The sequence below is a fragment of the Spodoptera frugiperda genome, chromosome 20 (assembly GCF_023101765.2).
Source record: "Spodoptera frugiperda isolate SF20-4 chromosome 20, AGI-APGP_CSIRO_Sfru_2.0, whole genome shotgun sequence".
NCBI classification, from domain to species: domain Eukaryota; kingdom Metazoa; phylum Arthropoda; class Insecta; order Lepidoptera; family Noctuidae; genus Spodoptera; species Spodoptera frugiperda.
The window spans coordinates 10,800,605-10,823,847 of NC_064231.1; positions in this window are offsets into that span (position 1 = coordinate 10,800,605).

Below are 23,243 nucleotides of genomic sequence, written 5' to 3' on the forward strand. Positions count from 1 at the left end.
CCTATTTTGACGCGGTTTTCAGACTTAGGAGAAGGTTTAATGGATATTACATAAAAAAACTAGACAGTAAAGAAAATTAAAAGCGGTTTCCTTTTGCTTTAAAAAAGATTTATTTCATCGATAATCGATTAAACAAGAAATTATAACAACTTAAACGGATTACAGTCCAATTCCTGACGTTTTAGTTAATAAGCAAAATATTTGTTTACTTTAACTCAAGTTGACTGGACTTTGTCGCGGAAATCCGTCTTCTCAACTGTTTAGTTATGTCAAAAGTAAGTTCAGTTCAGGATTAAACTTCTAAGTCTCTTCGCATCGAATTCGCAAGCGTAACATTTTGTCCAATTCGAGATTACCTTATTTTGTATATTTTTCTAAAATATAAATTAGCAATAAATATTTGTTTTAAACTGCTATCTTGAATTTGCCTGCCAAGCGTAGAGATTGTAGTGAAGACCACAATCTCTACGTCTAAGCGTAGAGATTGTAGTAAAGATCACAATCTCTACGCCTATTATTTTTTATGTAATAGGAGGCAAACGATCAGACGGGTCACCCGATGCCTGATGGTAAGCGATCAGCGCCGCCCATGGAGACCCGCAACACCAGAGAAGCCACGTGCCTTTTAAAAATTAATACGCTCATTTCTTGAAGGTTTGAAAGTCGTATAGATGATGATGTTGATGTTGTTACCTACTTAATTATCTTGTAGATTTCACTGATTTTCCCAAAACCTTGAAGAGTTGTCTCTTCAGTCTTTTATAGACCGCACCAGTAGTCAACTTGAATCTTATAGCAGGCTTAGTAGCTAACTAACCAGTGATACGTCTGCAAAGTTTTACAGCTCCGTCGGTCACTTTATGACCAGTACTTTGGACATCAACACAATAATTATGATACACCTGTTGGCTTGAGGCACTTTCGTTAAAGTGTTTGTATCTATTGCAATGAGAGCTCTTGTTTTGGTGTTTTTTTTTTTGGTGGGTAAAGTTTTTTTTTTAAATAAAACGTTGCCCCACATTAGGATTTTCTCCTGTGTCGTGGGTGCGTTTACAAACATACAAGTTCACATGGACATGACACCCAGACCCGAAACAACAATTTGTGGATCACACAAAGAGTTGCTCCGTGCGGGAATCGAATCCGCTACCCGTTGCGCGGCAGCCAGTTGCCCAGCCACCGCACCAACCGTGCAGTCGAAAGTGGTAAATTATGATTAATGGATCAAGTGATCACTTAACTATTAAGTGATCCACCAACTTAATTAAACTAAATGCACATTATGACACGTAATATCATTGTACAATATAGTACACCCACTTTTCATCATTTGTGTTATAAGTCCCATGTAGTGGGTGAGCCTATTGCCATATGCTGGCCACAATTCCAGACTCCGTCCGAAACTTAGCAGTACTTTGTCCGACAGTTGCACTTGCGACCACTCGACTAACGAGGCAGTCGTTACAAATACTATCAAAGCCTTAATTGAAAGACATGCGTGATGTTACAAGTTATTAGAAATTGAAAAGATAACTATTACAGTTACAAGTCAAAGATATTTGTTTAGGACAGAGTTTGAGATTGTATCGAACTTGTTACCTGTTTGCCAAGTTGTTTCGTTACACACGTGAGTTTGTTTTAATAAGGCAAACAATAAACTATGTATATTGAACTTGTTCTGTTCTGTATTTCACTTGTTATTCATTTGTGTACTATGTTTGTTTGTTTTTGTAGAAGTTTTAAGAAAATTGTGTGGGAGGTCTGAATTTTGGAGTGAATATATTATGTTCGTGAGTATATATACTTATACATCATTAATATTATGGGGTCATTAAAGGTTAAGTGATGCGATACTGTAGTGATGTAATAGAACTGCGTTTTGTATGATTAGTGATATCGAATGCTTAAATAATTTAGTTGCATACACTATTTTCAGGAGAAGCGTTCTCCAAAATCAATGGTACCAATGATATCAAATCAAATCAAATTAACGCCTCATTTGATCATACCTCTTTAATACCCAATCCCCAATTTCCCAACAACCCTTGAATTCCTAACCCCAAAAGGCCGGCCAATTTCTAACGCCTCTGGTGTTTCAAGTGGCCAAGGGTGGTGGCGATTGTTTATCATCAGGTCTAGTTGATTACCGGCGTATTCCATAAAAACCTCTTTAATGATGCCCCTGGTGCAGAAGCACAAGAGGTGTGCTATTGCTGCAGTTGTACTAAATTTATCACGACTTTTAGTATCAGGCGGGCCGTGAGGTGTGTTGTCACTGATGGTAGACTAAAAATGTAATACGTATTGAGGGGAATCCTTGACCATATATAAAATTCAGTTCAATTCCGATGTATTTCATTTTAAGGAAGGAAGGAAATGCATATATCTTTTTACACTGTTGTGATTAAAAAATCAATGTCACACAGCAAGGCCGTTGCATCTGATAAGAAAACTTTTTACAACTAACACCCACATGTTCTTATCTTACGTATTCAAATGAATTGTGGGAATATCCGTGCAGTGTGAAAAATAAATAATTTTATTGAATTCATTCATTCATTAATTGTGTTACGACGAGGAATGTCCGTTTTCCTGTACGTTACTCGGAAACTGATGGGAATTTAAACGTGGAATTACCTACCCTTAGTACCTTTGCTTTAGTGAGAACGCGATCGTCGCTCTGATTGGCCGGCTCGAATAAACTAACCAATCAAAACGACGAATGCGCCCTCGTTTCGATTATTTTAAATGTAAAGGAAACTCGTGCTAAGTATACAGATTTAGGTACAGAAGAGTGGAGATTATGTTATTTCCTCAGTATAGAAGAACTGAAGTCCATATGAATACAACAGAGTCTAGAATATTCTCCGATCCGATTGTATTCCAATTATAAACAGATTGTAAAAGTTGTAAAACGAAGTAAACAAAACAATAATGACAATAAACAAATAAAAAATAAACAAAAGATGTTTCATTAAGGATAGCTTTGAACAAAAAGAAAAATGTAAAAAAATATCCCGAAGCTAGATAAATACAAGAAAGCTAATGGTTCGATCTGTTTGTTTACTACAAAATATTTTGTATTCAGAGTACCTATTACCTATTTTTTTTTTAAAGTTGCCGGGGGCTGTGTGTTACTGTGTTATTACAAAAAAAATCTAAAAAGTAATTACGTTCATAGGTAGACTCACTTTTTCATATCATGGTAGCATTTAGGTACTACATACTATGATCCTTATTTATTAGGTTTCATTATATTCATATATCCGTTAAAATTCCACTCTAAGATTTTATTATTGTCGTCGATTAGTTTTTATGGTATAAGCCGGTAAGTAAAGGTTTTCTGTGAGTATAAGTAAAGGTGTAAGTAAATTCTCCGGTCGAGCTAGCCCATTCGAAGCATGGCTCTCTCACACGATAGAAGCTTATTGTAACTCGTGCGTCGCCTAATTGTCGCCAGTGAAACTGTGGGTCAGTAAAGAAATAAATATCCAAATTAATTAATTTGTACCACACTCACGTCCCAATTATCCAGAACAGTCTGAAACTGTCCTTTGTCAAATTACCATGTGAATTAATAGTTAGCGAAAACACAAATGGCTTTTATTATTTTACTGGATACTATTTTCTTCTGTAAGCCTTCGCAGCACAAGTGCGTTGTGGATTTTTTGGGGGACGGGGACTTCTCCGTGTTGCAGTTGCTATTATGTCCTCTCGAACAAAGACTCAGACTTAAAATTCCTTTTTGTAATAGTTTGTCATAGTTGTTTCACATTGTAGCCGTAATTTTACGAGAATTGATGTAACACCAGTATTTAAGTTGTTAAACTCACGTGGTCACTAACACTAACATTACAAATTAAGTCGGAATATTTACCATGTTTATTTATGTCTATGAGTTTCCGATATTTCCGCACTGTTGCAAGCGCCATGAATAAACATGGTTAATATCCCGTCTTAAGTTCTAATGTTAACACTGGTATCTATTTAGCAAAGACATAACAAAATGTTGACTCTTGTAAACATTACGTGAATCACTTCAAGGGTCATTTCATTCAATAAATATGTTAAGAAAAACAAACAATGAAAAAGTTTTCCTTAAGTTACAAGATTAGTGATACCAGATCATTGAATTTTATTGCCTCGTTACTATTAGTTTGGTTAAGGAGACAAAAGTCATCTCATGAAGACGCATACCATACGTCACTGCTCGTAATATAAGTATGTTTTTGGTAATGTTAGTATGTAATAATATTTTATTTGTTTGATATTTACATAGATGGTCAAAAAACTTCTCTACAACTTTTTTATCTTTAAACTTTTGATTTTGATTGTTCTTGTGAATCTGTAAGAAAAAGATTTAAGGCGCTGTGCATAGTCAAAATAGGATTGATTCAACAGTTTTATTGCCCAATGTTTACATGTTAGAGCAACAAAAAAAATATATGTTAATCTTGATCATTTTTATGAACGGACCACCTTCTTCAAAACACGATTTCTATTAATTTTCTCGATAGAAAAAAATCATAAACTAACCATTTAAATTGAAATTCTAGCCATTGTAACTATATTATTTATGAACATATCTTAATAAAATTAATAACAGTGACGTAATTTAAAATAATAAAGGGATCTGCCTTATTTATTTGTCGATTGAAATGAGATATTTGTAAGAATTAATATAATTCATGATAAATAACTCAGAACGAATCGAACAAAACGTCGTCCGATCATGACATCTATTCGTTTCTCTTTCATTCCTACCCGGACCGGCAGTGACCGCTGAGGCGCGCTGCTTGGTGGACCTATGTCAGTTTGTGTCAATCGCCGCTCAGAAAATAATCATTCACTGACATATCTTTTTGCTGTTTGTAATATTTTATTTTGTAATTAGCTTTTTCTAAGTTGGGTTGTCAGTATATTTTTTTGTACGAAATCGATTTGAATTATAAGTTGTGTAAATACAATTAATTTTTTCATATACTATTACCGCGTAGCATGGTGCAGATGACACATTCAGTAACGTCCTGTATCATTATTAAAAGGAGAAGGGGACTTTTGGGCCCAGCAGTTAACTAGTTGAAATGTATATTAAAAAAACCGTAATTTTTTTCTAAGGGAAATCACAAAATATGGTACCTTGTTTCTATCTGGGAAGCGAGAAAACTTAAATTAAGTTATCAAACATTTATGATTATTTAATCATTTATGTATAACGTACTCTGTGATTTAAACTTCTTACAACACTCCTGTCTGATATCAGTCATATACCGATTGACAGATGACACTCGTTCATTGTGTTTCGTTCTGAGTGCGCACGTATTTTCCATAGACGTGTTTAGTGATGAGATGTACTGCTATGATGGATATGGATAGGAAGTCGATGATTTTTTGGAATAGAAAACAAATATTGTGCGTAGTTCAATTTTTATTTTTAAAAAACCCTTAATTATGTTGATGAAACAACGGAACATTATAAAATGGGTTAAAAAGTTGCTAAGAAAAATTATTTACTTTTTATTCGTCCAAACTCATATTATTATCTGAGTCAGGATCATCTGAATCTGTATCTGTATATCTGACATTATATACACGCAGATACACTGCACAACTAAACAACACACTTTAATAACAAAATTAAAGAGAATTGAATGTATGCTGCGAGTATCGATAGCGATAAAAAAAGATCTTTCTAATGTCCATCCCTAATCATGTGGTACTGAGAGACGTCAACGTCATACAGGCAACTGTCACTAGCGCAAAAACTATAGTAGTAGTAAGTTTGTGTAAATTATTGTTCGATTTCGGTTTTAGTCATAAAAAAACTAATAAAAAAAAATAAAAATAAAATAAAAATGTATACAACATAATATTGAAAAAATAAGAAAACAAAAACTAATACGAGTAATGAGATTCGATCTTAAGGATCACGGAACGCGAATCTAGACAGCAACGCACTGGGCCACTCGTCCATGAAACTTTAGTAGCGAAATTACGCTCCTAAATAAAATGGAATACGCGTATCAATGACATTTGCACGGTGCACCCCTCAGTACACGAGACCCACTTCACCTGCTTCACCCGGGGGTGAAGCAGGTGAAGTGGGTCAAATACATAAAAGTTGTCTATTCACCGCGCCTTAAGATCAAAAAGAATCAAGAAGAACACAATTAATCTGACTCTGGTAAACTATTGAATAATAAAAAAATCTAAATGTTTTGGGATAATCATTATTTATTAAATTTTTCCTGCGGCTTTAACAACACAAATGATTATTTTTTGTTAGTATTGCCTTTTGAAATCCAATGTTTCTTGTTTTTTTAAGTGAAAGTTAACTTCCTTTTATAAGGACGAAATGTTTCTTTAAATATTTGTTTTTGTTCACGTATTAATAATGCCTAGAGGTAGGGCTAGGGAAACATCCGGAGCTGCGGACAACTTAAGGAACTCAACGCAGTATTACGAACGGGGTGGTTTTTAGTTAGTAAAAATCTGACACTCTCTCTTGCCTCACCCAAGGCGGGAGAAGTCATTTAATTTTACCCCTATAACAAAGGGCTGGGTACCGCATTAAAATCCGTTGGGTCAATTGTGAATAGATCGTGATATTATAAATAGAGGTCAAACAGAGAGCCTCCTTCTTTTTAAATTCGGTTAATAAAATATTACATCAAAGATTTACATTATGATTTCAACTATACCTAAGAGAGTTGGTTTTCAATTTTCCAATAATATAACCTTTTATTTTTTCAAAGATATTGAAAGAGTTACAGCCTCAAGAATCTTGGATTACAAAAGATTTACAGCGAAATGCCACAGGGGATATAAACAAAAACGAAATACAATTCTTAAAAATTCTAAAATTATTTTTATCTTCTCGCAATACTCTCGAGGTACGAGTCAATAAACACATTATAATAATTGTATATGACCTTAAATTTTTCGATAAAATAGACAATGTGCTTTGCTTGCAATTCGCTTTTATTTTGTTCAACTTAAATCTTTGAACCAAGGAATGCCATCATATTATGGACCATCAAGAAGTATATTTCAATATTAATTAAAAATCACGATTTAATCACGTAGATTAATGCGACTAAACCTATTGGCTGCGCGACGTCGCCGCGTCTGCGCACGTTGTTCATGATGAACAGTCCCTCTGTGACTCGTAACTTATAGAGTAATTTTTAGTTAATTTAGTATGTCTCATGATAGTTATCATAAAAATATAATTATGCACCAATATTTACCAGGGATTCGTTGTCTATTTTATGATTACACAATGAACACAAATTAAACTTCGTGTTGTTAAGAATTTTCAAAAATTCGAAAAGTCTCAGCAATGTTTCGCCCGAAATCGAGACCCCTTTCTCGACAATCACACTTAAGACTACGTAACTAAAGAGTTAGTAACAAATTCATTCTAAAAATAAGCACTACACTTTTAGAAAGCCGTTAGCAACAATAGCATTGCTAGTTACCTAATAAATATTTACCATAACATAATGTATTCTTACATTCCCGGCGCCAAGCAGGAAGCCATCAGCGATGGGTGTTAATAGCTCATAATGAGGGAAGTAGCTTGCTAGACCATGCTTGTGAAATATTATAGCCCCCATTATGTAGGCAACAGCCACTTTGTAATGACTGGACAAGTTATTAGGCATTTATACTGTCACATTTTTAAGAATGCCTTGTTGGGCTAATATATTTTTTATACATAGTTTTATTTCTTGATTTGTGCTTCAGATATTATTATAGTGTGTAATAAGTGTGAGAGAGCCATGCTTCTGCACGAATGGGCTGACTCGACCGGAGTGATACCATGGCCTCACAGAAACCCGACGTGAAACATCGCTATGTCGTTGTGTTTCGTTGTGTAGTGAGGTTACCGGAAATCTTCCCAATCTTCCCCAACTCCATTCCCCAAATTTCAACCCGATCCGTTGAGCCGTTTTGACGTGATTGAGAAACAAACATACACACAAACACATAAACTCACAAACTTTCGCATTTATAATATTAGTAAGACTAAAGCGTTTTTTATGTCATTTAATTATTTGAACCACAAGAAGTTAATATAATGGATTTATTGAAAACACATTTATTGCTTAAGAAAACCACAGGAAACACAACTTTATTACAAGGTCATAAATACTTAATATAACAAGCACCTGAAACTTTCCCAAAGCAACAACAACAGATAACAGTTTACTTATAAGTTGTCAACAAACGTAAAATAAAACTTTTATTACGAATAAAATCTAGGAGAGTGCTAAATTCTGGACTTATCTCACTTATCCTAAGTTCGGCGTAGGCATATTTTTATGTGTAATAGTAAAGATAGGGACAAATGTAGTAAAATAAGCAAAGATTATTATAGGACTGATATTAGGAATGTTGTTGCGCGATCCGCGCGCGCCTCAAAGAGCCATGAGACCACCACAGATGGGGCCCAGTACGCCTGACTCGGAGCTGCAGACTTCCTAGCGGGTTAACGGGGTGGGACTCGAAAAGCAGGAGTAAGAACGGGATGGTTTTTGGTAAGAGTCTGTACAGCTCCTCTCGCCTCGCCCAAAGCGGGAGACGGCATTGGATGATTTTCCACCATCAAAACAAAAGCAGCATCTTCTAAACTTTTGGTGACCTAGCTGTGCCTGTGACCTAGGCACAGCTAGCCCTCGTAGACCTCAGTCACCTTTTAAAAAGAGTTATTTTTTACTAGGACTTATGTATAATCTGCTGACGATGGTAATAATGATTAGTTTCCTTGAGAATAAGCTAAGGACGTTGTGTAGTTAGTAGTATAATAAATAGAAGAGTCACAGTATACTTTACTATTCACCAGCCATGCAAATGACAACTTATAGCCAAGTAGGCGACTACGAAACTTTTAATTCAGTAGCTAAGGACATTGTAATAAATCTGTCTGCTATACCACCCAATATACTAGATAATTATGTACCCAAGCACATGTATACATAATATGTATTATGTACAAAGCGGAAGGGATACAAAGACAACGAAATGTACTTAGAAACCAGTAAATAGGGTCGATTGCCTTTTGGGGCCTTGGAAAGTAAATTGTATGAATCCAATTTCTAAAACCACTGGCTTGGAAATGTACGGAAGTGAACCCAGGTGTTGCATTAAGTGGTTCCTTGTTCCCTACCAGGTATATAGCTATACATACTTACTATAAAAAAACATCGTAAATTACACTTTTCGTCAGTTATGTAGCCAATCTCAGATAATACGAGCGGAACCGCGAGTATTAGCTAGTCTCACATAAAATAGAAAGTCGGTACAGGACTATACAGTCGGTATTTCCTTTATAGACTTCCTAACTGTATGCTACTGTTATTTGTAAACGTTTATATCATCGCACCATTATCCATCGACTGAGTTCACGCTCATACATTGGACCCCAAATGGTCCCGTACAGTTTGGTTTCAGAGGAATTTCCTAGTAGGCTACAATATCGGGTACTTCAAGAAGGGAGTGAAGGTTTCTAAGGGGTGGGCAAAACGCATGTAATGCCTTCAGTCTTGCAAGCGTTCATAGGCCAAGATAACCACTTACCATCAGGTGGGCCGTGAACTTTCTTACCACCGTCGTGGTGTAAAAAAAAACTTGAAAATCTAAAATGGCTATTTTTTTATTATTTGACACTAATTAGTGGTGGTGATACTTAAAACCCACTTGTATGTGTAATGACCTATCTCCAACTAATAGATCAATATGAATACAGATACATTGAACTTTATTTGCAACTCAAATAAATCTAGTATACAAAGGCAAATGTTTTTCATTTTCAATACATCCAAACATTATTGGGTTAGGCTTTTACGATATTTGATCCTAGCTTATTATTTACTAGGCTACCACCCCCCTATTATATTCACGCCACAAAAATAAGTCTGTCTCATAAATTTTATGACTTTTCCACTAAAACCTTTGCGTGGAGGTCAAATGTTTTCGATTTTATTCTTGACTAGCACTTCAATGCGGTTTTACTCGTATCGATAGTACCAAAGTTACCTACGGAAAGTATCGAAAGTAAGGTAATATTTTAAGACGGACAGACAGAGGGCAGTTTTATATTGATGTTTCAAAACATACAGGACCTTTAACTAAAAATCACGGTAACTACTTAGTAGGCTGCGTGATGTCGCCCCGTCTGGTCATGATCAGTCATGGTGAAGATTTTCTCCATTAATTTACATGAGTAAACCGTGATTTTTAGTTAATTTAGTTTGTTTAACGATAGATATTATAAAAATATGCAGAACTTTTTCCTTTTAAGGAAGATTCATTTTTCATTTGATAGTGCATCGAATGAAAAATGAATTATTCAAATAAGGTATAAATTTTCAGAGATAAAAGCGAACAAACAAACTCTTTAATCTTATTTTTTGTGGAATTATATCGAGACGATTCTGCGTTAATTTATAAGAGAGACAATGAAAACGCAGTCAAAGTATTTACATCAATTATTTATTTACAAAAGTTAGTATTGTGGGATTCTCAAAGGGAATCTGTTTGGTATTCATTGCGGTTTGTGGTTTCGCTTCAGTGAAATTATTTGAAATCTCTAAAGTTTACTAAAGTTTCTACTAAGAGACAAGTTTATATTTTTGTTTGATGTGTTTCAATTTTTTATTCAGATTCAGATCTTAGGCCTTCTAGAATTTGTTTGGTAAGATCTAAATTGAATCTGAGGTGACCTTGAAAACTGTTTTATCATTAGTCACACCCAGTGAAATAAAAAGGAATCCATATTTCTTTAAAAAACCTTTAGTTATTAGTTCCAGGCAATGGATTATAAAAAGTCGATACATATCTCACACTCTTAAAAAAACCTATTTTTAGCATATACTGAAGCTGAATTTCAGATATCAGAAACCAAAGCTTACATTATACACTAGCAATGCAATTTCATTTTTTTTATATATACTGCAAGTGAATCTCAGCTATCAGAAACTAAAGCTGACATTACATATTAATAATGCAATACATTTTTAGTTTTCATTCCGCATTACATTCCAAAAACTAAAAACATATTGTTATTAATGTAACATGGATTTCCGCAAAGTAACGCCTGACTCTATTCTATTTACACAACCAAATGAGTCATAACATATCCCATAATCCCATAAACCACAAAACACTTTAGGAGGAAACCTTTTCCGTCTAAACTGTTCACGATTCCCGAATCAAAAAGAAAAACCAAAGTAATTCAAGCAATTTTTCACTTGACAAACTTATACACGGTGGTTAGAGAGGATGAAAATAGGGAAAATGCCTCGATTTTCCACCTGAACGATTAATAAATCAAAGTGTTTGATTTATAATCGGAAAACTTCGTAAATCCCCGATCTTCTTACTTTCGGAACAATTTTGAAGAGTAACAAAAATGTAGTTTAATGTGATTATGAGAGAATTTATCTGTTCCTTAAGTGTTGTTTATTTTTCTGTGTAATGTAGGTTAATGAATAATTGGATTGTTAAAAAGTTTAGTGGATACTACATTGAGTTTTTTGGGCCTGACGACTTTAGTTTTGTTTTGTCTTATTTTTCTGTTTGCGTATTAAATATTATTAATTGGCTCAGTTGCCTCGTTGGTCGAGTGGTCGCAAGTGCGACTGCCGAACATGGGGTCTCGGGTTCGATTCCCGGGGCGGGCAAAGCATTACTGAGCTTTTTTCAGTTTTTCGAAAATTTCTCAATAGTGGCACGGAGTCTGGTATTGTGCCTAGTATATGGTAATAGGTTCACCCCCTCTTACATGGGACTTAAAATACAAATGGTGAAAAAGAGGGTGTACATTGTATAGCGGCATTATGTGCCGTAATGTGCACCTCTAACTATCCCTTCAGGGATAAAAGGCGTGACGTTGAATAATTGGCTCAGCACTTTTCTTAGATGAACGCAAGAAGTAGTGGATTCTTCTTGAATGCTATGAATCACCTAGCCAAAGAACAGTAACCCAATCACAACTTATCCTGAATAGAAATTGCTTCTAATTCTTTCCCATCCATATTAACAACAAAGATAAAACAAACAAACTATCCAGAATACAATACACGTCAAGACTCGCTTTATTGCTAGTCATCTGTCATTAGTTCGTTGACCTTTATTACAATTTCTTAGACAAACAAAATAGAGTTGAATAGGACCCTGATGAATGTTGCTCATCAAGATGTTGCTGTCGGCACTTATAAGTTGTTACCTACTTATAATCAGTGAGAATCGGTCAAGAGTGAGACTTCAGTGAATTAACGACTTTAAAGAAAATAAGTCATAAGTATAATAATTGTTGCTCAGTTCAATAGATAAGATAAAAATTATATAAAGATGATTTTGATTTAGCAATTGATTTTGTACTTTAGTTTAGAGTGTTAGTTTAAAAAATGGTTAGTTTTTTTAGCTACTGTAACAAAATAATAGTCCTCAAGCTTGTTAATGAAGAGTGTAAAGGGTAACAGGATTGTTGAACCTAGAAGGAGATTTTTAGGTTAGAATATGAAACCAGAATACCTCATTTAATTTTAATAAGGGCCGGTCTTTGACCGACCAATGTGATTATTGACCTGTACTTGTATATTGCCTGTAGCGACTATTTTTGTTACATATTATATGTGAATGAAGAATGTATATTCAGAATTACAGAATTACGTACCTTTTAATTACCTTGTTAAACACAATAAGCAAACACATTACCGGCGAAAATTGGATACTTACCCTTTTCAACACTCAAAGGAGTAAGCAGAGATGCACATATTAAGTGTAAAGTGAAAGCAATTATTTCAATTAATCCTCTTATTTTATCGTGTTTCATGAACTCATAAAATAAAACCGATCCAAACCAGTTATTGCGTTGAAAAATTTGGCACAAAACAAATGTTTTATCCAGGTAAGTGAATCTCGACAAGTGGTTGGCAAATATGCCTTATCTTATCAGTGTTCTGGCCGGCTCCTATGTTAATTTGATAGCCACCTACGTATATTGATAAAATAAAATATCACTTTGGTCTGATAACAGTGTCATGGAAGTTCTATGGATAGTCCAGGTGTTAAAAGCTTCTGTTGGATTTGGTCCTTTTATCCGAGAAAGGACCACATCATAAAATAATACACAACGAACTATACACAAGTATACAACATAACTAGTAACTCCTCTGGTGTTCAATGTGTCCCTAGATGACATTGGTTAGTAACCGTCATCAGATAATCCGTCTGCTCGTTTGTTCCTATAAAAATAACACATGTTACGCAAAGGGCCAAGTTTTGGGATTAGGTCCTAGTAAATTCAACAAAAAATAAAAATTCATAGATTAAGTAATAGTTTGTATCAAGTTTATTTTTCTAGGTTTAAACCTAAACTAAATATTTAATTCACCTAAAACTTTCACTATCGGTGAATTGAAAGTAAAGAGATTTAACAATACATTCTTGCTTAACCTGGATTTAAAAGAACTTGTATAAGAATTAAGTTTCCATTACTGAAATGGAAACTTACATAAAAGCTATGAACTTCAACATTTCTCCGCTGCGGTTGAAATTGAAAATGTTCTTGAAACGCATACAGTACTTGATATAACGAACTGAATTTTTTAGAAAGCCGAGTCTAACAATCCCATGTATGATAATGTATATATGTAACAATAATTTTGAGGATATGTTTCTAACTAGTTTTGAAAGATATCTACAGCAAAGGTATACATAAATTAACAAAAAGTACGCATTAAAAGTTAAATTCAAGGTGATTTCATTTCAGTTTGACAAGAAAAAAAAATTAGGGTTATTCACTTACATTCCTCAAATTAAAATCTGAACTTCTCATCTCTCTTTGCTCCTATGTATAAACATATTAAATAATTGTCTTATCGAATTAAGAGAATAAGGAAAAATAGAGTACACGAATAACAATTACTCCACAATATATTTTGCTTCTTCTCATTAATTTAATAACCACAGTGACCGAAAATAGAAATTCCTACAGGAAATATTGGTGTGAGACGTATTCAACAAACATTTAATATTTTAGTACCAGAATTATTATAATAGTTAAAACGGACTATTTTAGTCGCGTAGTCAGAGGTCTCTTAGGGACTGAAAAATTCGCAGTGTTTATTTGATTGAACAAATCGAAAATTGCTGCGTAAATCGAAACAGTTGGTCCCATGGGTTGAATAGAAAGCTAGATAGTTCTCAAAATTTTGTAGAAATTTGTGTGATGTTTTTTGTCTGGTTTTCTAGGTAAAGGTCAATCGTAAGTTTAACTAGTAGATGTTTTGAGAAGTACCGTAACATTGGATTGTAGCAATTTTAAAAGGAATTCTGCTAGATTTTCGTGCACGAAATTGGACGAATGCTTTCATATTTCATGTCTATTTAACTGTCTCAGTTTTCTATTAGTTTTACGTGAATTTTAGCATGATTTAGATTTAAATAATGAAAAGTAGAAGACTAAAATGTAATAATCAGCTGGTGAAACGTAAACGCAGGTACTATAAAGACCAAAGTATGTACAAGATAAAAAATGAATATTGCTCAACAAACTCATGTATTTTAGGCATATTTATCTTTATTGCTAATAAAAAATCCTTTCACGTTTATGTAAGCGCCATCTTGTTAGACTTACATCCCCTATATACACTTTATTATTAAACTTGTCCATTTTTTACGATCTGGTGGCAATAGTAAAACTTAACTCATTTTCTAAATGCACTACGGTTTTGATATCAAACTGAATGGCGTGTAAAAGTAATATGAAATTGTATGAGTTGCAATGTAGTCTTGTTTCGCGAAATGGTGATAAAACCGAGATGACAAGATGTTTGTTTGTTTTATTTAATTTACTGCGCACGTAAAGTAGACTGGGGTTGGATTGAAGGTCTTTTTTCGGTTGTGATTTCTTTGTAAAGGCTCAGTGTGAATTTTTTTGTTTGACTTTTGGTACATTGGTTTAATGAAAAGATTAGAAGGTTTAGGTACAAATAATGAGATATGTCATCAAGCTTACGTCATTTTCGATGTTCATCTTGTAATTTATATTTCTTTTTTTTTAAGAAAAAGATAGGAGCAAGTCTTTAAAATAAAAGTTTTACTCCTTATTTTGTCAATATCTATATTTTGTGTACTGCCACTGAACAATGAACATGTGAATAAAAAGATCTCATTTCTTTTAATTAAGAAAATCGTATCAAAGGACCACAATTTGGATTCATTTTCAAACGTGATCTCGGGTAATTTTGTGGTGTTTATTTCAATACAATTTACTTTCATTATTCGAGAATAAATACCCTATAGATGTACAATCGAAAAGAAATATATAGGTTTCTCAATTGTTTACAAATAATATTATACTGTACTATTAAATACTATTGCAAATCTTTTGCCTATTTATTTTACGTGGTTTGAACGTCAATTGAAATTTATAGCTATCCACTATGTCCAATGATTTTATTAGCTTTTATCAAGCTTCACTTGTTTTAAAGGACACACAATTTCTATCAAATGATATAGAGCGTTAATAATTTGGATTTAAGACCTAAAGTGGTTTAACTTGTGACCATTTATGCGTTATGCAGCGACCATTAAATTTCATTCATGTCACAGTGCGAGATAAGTTAAAATTAAACTGAAGTTGCTCTATTAAACTGAATTAATTTTGTAAGTGTGGTATCAAAATAGTACTGTATGTCTTCTAAAGTTAATTATCATATGAAGTTTGGTAGACAAACTTGAGTTGCCATGTGCTAGCTATTATATCTCTCGTAGTTGGTGAAAGTTGGTCCTTAGATTCTGAATTAGATCATAGTAATTGTTAAGTTAAGGTAGATTGTGTTGATACTAAAATGAAATTAATATGACTATTTCAAATTAATTTTGGTAACTGTTTGTTAATAAGTAATTTAATTAATAGTTTATTAGTTTTATGAGCTATTAAACTAAATACGTGGTCCTGTGAGACGCATCCATTTAATTTTTTTTAGAGCATTACTGAAATATCGTATCGGACACTCCATCGCCGGTTGAATTTAATATCATTTGATCTTCAAAAGAATCAATCTCCAAAGTGATGAATTCAGAATGTTTAACCATTAATGCAACATCATGGAAGTTTTACGAATGCAAAGATAAATATAATGACGTCACTAGAGCAAGAGCGGATTGTTTAAATCCCACGCGAGACTAAAAGAACTACGGGTCAGTGAAACTGCAGAAAATCTTCTGTCTAAATAAAATCCGCCAACTGACTTTACCTACGCAGTTGTTCATGTGAACTTGTACGTATTTAGTATGGGGATAAGGTTGCTTTTTATACATTTACACCTACATGTTGATAATTATAATTATACTTAGCTGATTGACCAAGTTCTTTGGGGTTCAATGTCCTTTAATCGATATAATTATATCAATATATCTAATTGCAAAAAATATATGTCGTTATATTTATAATTCTGAAGTATATTAATAACTTTACATGAATAATTAAAGACAAGATACCTGATTAATGTTTTTCAGTCAACATACAAAATATTGTCATAAATTAACGAGCCATTCGATCAATTTATAATCTTAGTCCGAGGCACTCTCTTAGGGAACTATTTAAAGAAATTAATATATTGACTGTTCCTTCTCAATACATTTATGAAAATGTAGTGTATGCTCACAAAAATATTAATTTATTCAAAAAGTATTGTGATATACATAATATAAACACTAGAAGTAAAAACAAATATATTGTTCCCACTACTAGACTTAAGAAAATAAGTGGTTCGTTCAGATGTCAATGCATACGCTTTTACAATAAAATTCCCAGCGATATTCAAAGTTTGAGCCTGAATAAATTTAAAAATGTTATTAAAGAAAAACTGTATAGTAAAGCTTTTTATAAAATTAAAGACTACTTAGATGATAGTCAGGCTTGGGAGTGAGCCGCTATAATGTCCACACAGGTCATGTTGACATGTTTGTAACACAAGTTACATTTTTATACAATTTGACATGATATACATTAATATCATTCGATATTTTTTTGTTTTCACATATTATTTTTAAAATTGTTAGTTTGAGGACCGCGCGAGAGTTTGCCTAGTCATTTCACTTTTAGTTAATTATATTCTGACAGTGTGAGCATTTGTGTGGCCTACCCAAATGTTCTTTTGGTTGGTATTGTTCGTCGGATCATTCAGCAACAGCCGTCAGCTGAGCTCATTGTAAACTGACACATGCGTGCTGCCATCTGAACAGGTCCGCTCAAACTGCTGTGGTTCTTTCCTCAAAAGACCACTACAGAATAAACTTGCACGGTTCTCCGACATCTTTAATTGATTTTGTCTGGACTTTAAAAGAGACTATGACCTCTGAGTTTGTTTCGGCATTTCTTCTCAGAGTAGTCGGATAGGAAATGCCGGCCTCATCTAGCTATTTGAAATATTGACGTGTAAAAGTGTTATTTTATAATCTATTTACAGAAATAAATATCATTTATCATTTATCATTTATCATTTAACGTGCTTGCGTCAGTAATTATTTATTTTAAATACATCAATTCGTCGAGGATTTCCCCATGGAAAGTAACTTTAAATCGAGTATTCTGGTTCAGTGATTTTGATTCACATATTTATTTCGTTGTTATTTTTCCGCACATACATCTTGAATATCTGTGAGAATGTCGAATTGCTTCACTTTATGCTGAACACTTCACTTTAGGAATAAATATCTACTGTAGCAAACAAGTAACAGTAGTCTAGAAATGTGCCCGGTATATGGCAATAGGCTCACCACCTATTACATGGGACTTACAACATAAATTGTGAAAAGTAGGTGTAGGTACCTACATTGTACAGTGGCATTACGTGCCACAAAATGTATCTACCTCTGCCTACTGGAGATAAAAGGCGTGACGATGTATCTGACAAACAAGTCAAATAAAAATGTTGTAAGAGTAACTTTTAGAAAAAGAAAACTTGCAACTTTCTGAGTATGTATTCGTACTTGGCCAAATCTTTACTACTATCGGACTTCCGACAGTCGAAATAGTCACTAAATTTAGTTCTAATCTCACCGACTTGTCGTGTTGATTACTATCGTTTGTCTGCACGCCCACACATCTAACACACGTCGTTTCATGACTCCAAAAGGTTATCAGGGCCATCACATATGTCCCGACTGATAATCATCTCCAAAAGATTATTTTCCTCACTTTCGTATCTTTTACCTAAAGATATTAATAAGAAAGTTCAAAGGACTTGTTTCATTCGTCGATACTGTAATTAGGATTTTCATTGTCGAGTTGTTTGGTATTTTATTGAAAACTTGATTGTGTCTTTGTAAGTGATTGCAATTTTGATTGTCTCGTCTTTGATTGGTGGTCTGTCAAGAATTGTTCTTGATGATGGTGGCAAATGTGACTGGAAATGCAGTGGAGAAATATTTTTTATGGTAGAAGCCGTTAAACGAGCATACGGATCAACATTTGGGGTAAGGAATTTAATTGAAGAGTCGGGGATTGGAAACCCTGTTGGGGAATTGGGCCTCCGGTAACCTCGCTCTAACAACAAAGCAAGCGTGTGTGTTTCACGTCGGTTTTCTATGAGCTCGTGGTATAACTTCGATCGAGCCGGCCCATTCGTGCCGAAGCATGGCTCTCCCACACATAAAACAATGTATTATTTGAACAACTTAGACTACTGCTAACTCAGTAAATAACAAGTGCGATTATGTTCATTGTGTATGTTTTACATTGTGAAAGTAAGTAAGTAAGTAAGTAGTATTTGCCTACATTTTGAGGAAAGATACGTTAAGTGCATAGTAAAAATTTTATGGCATCTTACTTCAGTACCAGTGAAGTTAACGTTTATGGCCAATAAAAATAACAAACTACAGATTTTGACGTCTGAGAAATTATTCGCGTTGGTACATCACTTTGTCTGCCATTTTATATTTACTGCAAATCTCTCTCTCGAGTGCTTCTACGTCCGGGTCGGAGTACTAAAGGTATTTATTTGTCAAACAAAATGCAGTGCAACATTTCTCATACTCTGATTTTCTAGTTTGATGGAATACCTACAGATAAGCAGACAAGTCGCTTTCAATCTTCCGCTTATTTGATAAAGCTGTAGTGTCACTTGATGATAGTAAATATCTCGAAAGAGTAACGAATGAAGTTTCTTGCTCGTTCTTCTCCTTTCGAAGTTACACTTTGGAACTTAAATTCACTGACGGACAGAATAACAGCTTATTATTTATTTCTTTATTTGTTGACATTTCTAAAGTACCCATTTATGGTTTAATTGGAATAAATGATTGGACTTTGACTTTGACTCGAAATTTTAAAATATTTCATTGAATTCAACAGTCAACTTAGCTAATAATAATCTATAAAAAGAGTTAATACGTCTAAGAAAATCTAGTAAAGTAACTAACCGTATAATTGTGGTTACAACCAAAAGATAAAAGAAAATGAATAATGGCAAAGAAATCTGGTGTAGGTACTAGAAAAAGTTTCATAATATCAACACGCAATGTATCTTGTTGCGTGATAGTCCTCACAGTTTTTGGAGATGTCATAAATCTTCGTACCTATATTAAGTAGACACTTAGAAATATAAATAAGAAAAGATTTGTTCTGTAGTGAAACAGTTGGGGTTTCGAGTATTAGTACTTACCCTTAAGCTAAATATCAATGACCCTTTCAAACGTTGAGTTATTTATTTGAAGACTGTAATGAGTTTGATTATAATTTACTAAAACTAGAGGTCCATTTGAGAGTTTGTTTTAAACTGATCAATCTGTAACTTATTAGGAGAGACCTTTGTTTGTGTTTAATAATAATGATGAGAAGCCCATTTTGTAGATGTAAGACTCAATCACACTCCCAACAGTTGAACTAGAAACTAGTGACTGCAAAAGTACTTTGAAATAAAACAAGCCAAAACTATAACACATATCACACTAATAGATAATATAAATATGAAAGTTTGTTTGTTTGTTAGGATATTTTTCCGTCAATCACGCTGAAACTACTGAACGGAGTTTGATGAAATTTGGTATAAAGACGGGGTATGAACTTACTTGGGTGATAGGATACTTTTTATCTTACGGGAACGCGGGTGAAGCCGTTTGCAGAAGCTATAACTATACATATAATACGCAGCATCTCTTTGAACGATATTATATGTAAGTTGCATATAGATACATGTACACAAACTACTAATGATTAAAGTTCACGACGCTCACAAGTTTGCTTATCAATCTCAATATACTTACACATATATTGACAAGCATATTACATCTATACTAATTTTACAAATGTGAATGTATGTGTGTTTGTTTGTCTGTCTTTCAAGGGGAAAGGAAGGCACGATATGTGTATTTTTTTAAGTCTTGAATGAATGAAGAGTGACATAAGGTACGTTTCGTATTTTCGTAACCCCCGATTTCCTGAAATGGTGGGAAGTTTGTACGGAGTTTTCGTCTTCGCAATTTTCAAGGTAAAAAGCTAAAATTGGGTATGATGACTATTTGTGATTCATGACATTTTGCCTCCCACCGCTTAAAAGATTGCGAGCGAAGCTGCGGGCAAAAGCCAGTATGTATGTGCATATATATATTAGTATGTAATTCCATCGTGTCGGTTAAGTAATTATTTTGAGTTATTATGTAATTAAGTTATTTGGAAAATTGTTACGAACTCAACTTGTAATTTGAGATGGGTTGACTTTGTGCTTCCTGAAGTTACATGTGTAACGTTAAGGGGTTAGTTAAATTAATTAATTCTGCGTTATAATTGAGGATTTTCATATTGTACACTATGGAACATCCTCGCATAACTTTGCCATACTAAGGAATGCAACTGAAATTATATCTTGGCTTTGAAAATTATATCTGCACTGCTGTTTAGACATGATAACATAACATCACGAATTTTAGCTTCTGAGGGAATAGGTACAGACACTTACACGTCTTTGACTGCACGGTTAGCGTGGTGGCTGGGCAACTGGCTGCCGCGTAACGGGTTCGATTCCCGCACGAAGCAACTCTTTGTGTGATCCACAAATTGTTGTTTCGGGTCTCGGTGTCATGTGTATGTGAACTTGTATGTTTGTAAACGCACCCAGGACACTGGAGAAAATCATGTGGGGCAAAGTTTTTTAAATAAAAAAAAGTGTAATGGAGGACAAGGATATTTTGAGCCGGGTACAATTTCAGACATCATGTTAGTATTGTAAAAAAACAAAAGTATATTATAATAATAGACTACACAGCCTAACCAAATAAACAGCACTTAATAAAATTATACCACATCAACAGGTAGGTGGTAGTTATCAAGCGATAAACTCAGGAAGTTATCAATTTATTATTAATCACCGAGTAATAGTAAAGTCGTAGCAAATTGGATTAGGAAATTAATATAGTCAGTTACTTTTTTAAACAGTCCCCCCAGTCCCTCACCTTGACTTCGTATTTTTTTATGCGATAGACTGACAAATGAGCACTCGTATCACCTGATGGTAAGCAATCAGCGCTGCGTAAAAACACCCGTCACATCAAAGGACTTACAAATGCGTTGCAAGCATTTTAAGGATTGGGGATTTGAGTAGGTATAATAATCATCACTTATGGAAGTATCATTATGTTTAGTTATTCTGTATATATGTAGGTAAGTAGAGTCATGCCTTCAGCATTTGTCTTTAGCATTTTTATATTTGTACCCAGTGATGCGAATTTAATACTACAAACGACATTGAATGTTAGAATCATTCATTATATTGGTGACTGTACTATTCAACATCTTATTATTACATTATAAGCTTAACCAACCATACATATATACAAAAAAAATAACAAGCTATTCAATGGAGGCCAAATGGTTGCAATTTTGTACATACATAATAAGTGCGGCATTCAATTATAAGTATTATTGAAAGGAACATAAAAAATATAATCCATTGAATTAAAGGATTTCTTTTAACAATTTTGTGTGTATTGTATATACAATAATTGCTAAATGCCAAACAAAATATCGACTAACAGATAAAAAGGTCTTGAATTGGTACTTCTAAGAAAATAATGTAATTTTCTATGGTATAAGTCGGTAAACGATCAGCCGGATAACCTGATGTTCAGCAATCCCCGCCGCCTTTGAACTCTCGAAACACCAGAGGCGTTACAAGATGCGTTGTCGGCCTTTTGCGGGTTAGGAATTTAAGGGTTGTTATAATTGGGCCTCCGGTAACTTCACTCACACAATACAATACTTGTTTCACGTCGGTTTTCTGTGAAACCGTGGTATCACTCCGGTCGAGCCGACCTATTCGTGCCGAAGCATGGCTCTCCCACACTTGTTATTTGTGTCCACCTATAAATATAAGACACCCACGAGAGTTTATGGGCCTTATGGTATTATTATACCTTAGTAGCTATCTAGGCATTTATAAGTATAATCTTTTATTAGCCGTATAAAATGAGCGAGAAGATATTTTTGTATCCCTCATAAGCATATTGTGCTCACGGAAGTGTGTGAGAGGCACGTGTTCAGATAGTCTGCGAAATCTTTATGTGATACAATATATACATATGTATACATAAAAATATAGGTACCTACCTATATGTAAGTTGGTTTTAATCAACTATCAGTTTGTAACCACAAAGATATTTTAATTAAATAATGTAACACGAAAAAATATTCATTTCAACCACATAAAAAGTAATCTGCTATCTTATGAAGTGAAAATAATACATAAAACATTTATATACTGACCGCGTGACGGTTGACGTGGTGGCTGGGCAACTGGATGCCGTATGCCGCATGTGTCACGGGTTCGATTCCCGCACGGAACAAGTGTCTGTGTGAGTCAGAGATTGTTGTTCCGGGTCTAAGTGTCATTGCGTATGAGAAATTTTGTATTTGTAAACGCACCTAAGACACAGGAGGAAGTCCTAGTGTTGTGCAAAGTTTTTTTTAACAAAGATATATCAGGTTAATTTTCACTATCTATTCAAAAAAACACCCAAGAATTAAATACAAGACACCTTCACTGAAAGCAATCTTTATAAACGTAGTGTGGAAATTAACTGCAACAAAACAGTACAATGAAACAAATTAACGAACACGCCTAACAATAACAAGCAATATTTTACGAGCAAAACAAAGTTCAACAAACAGAGATCAAGAATTAAACGTATACAGGTACCATACCATGCATTCTATTAAAACAAATGAAAGA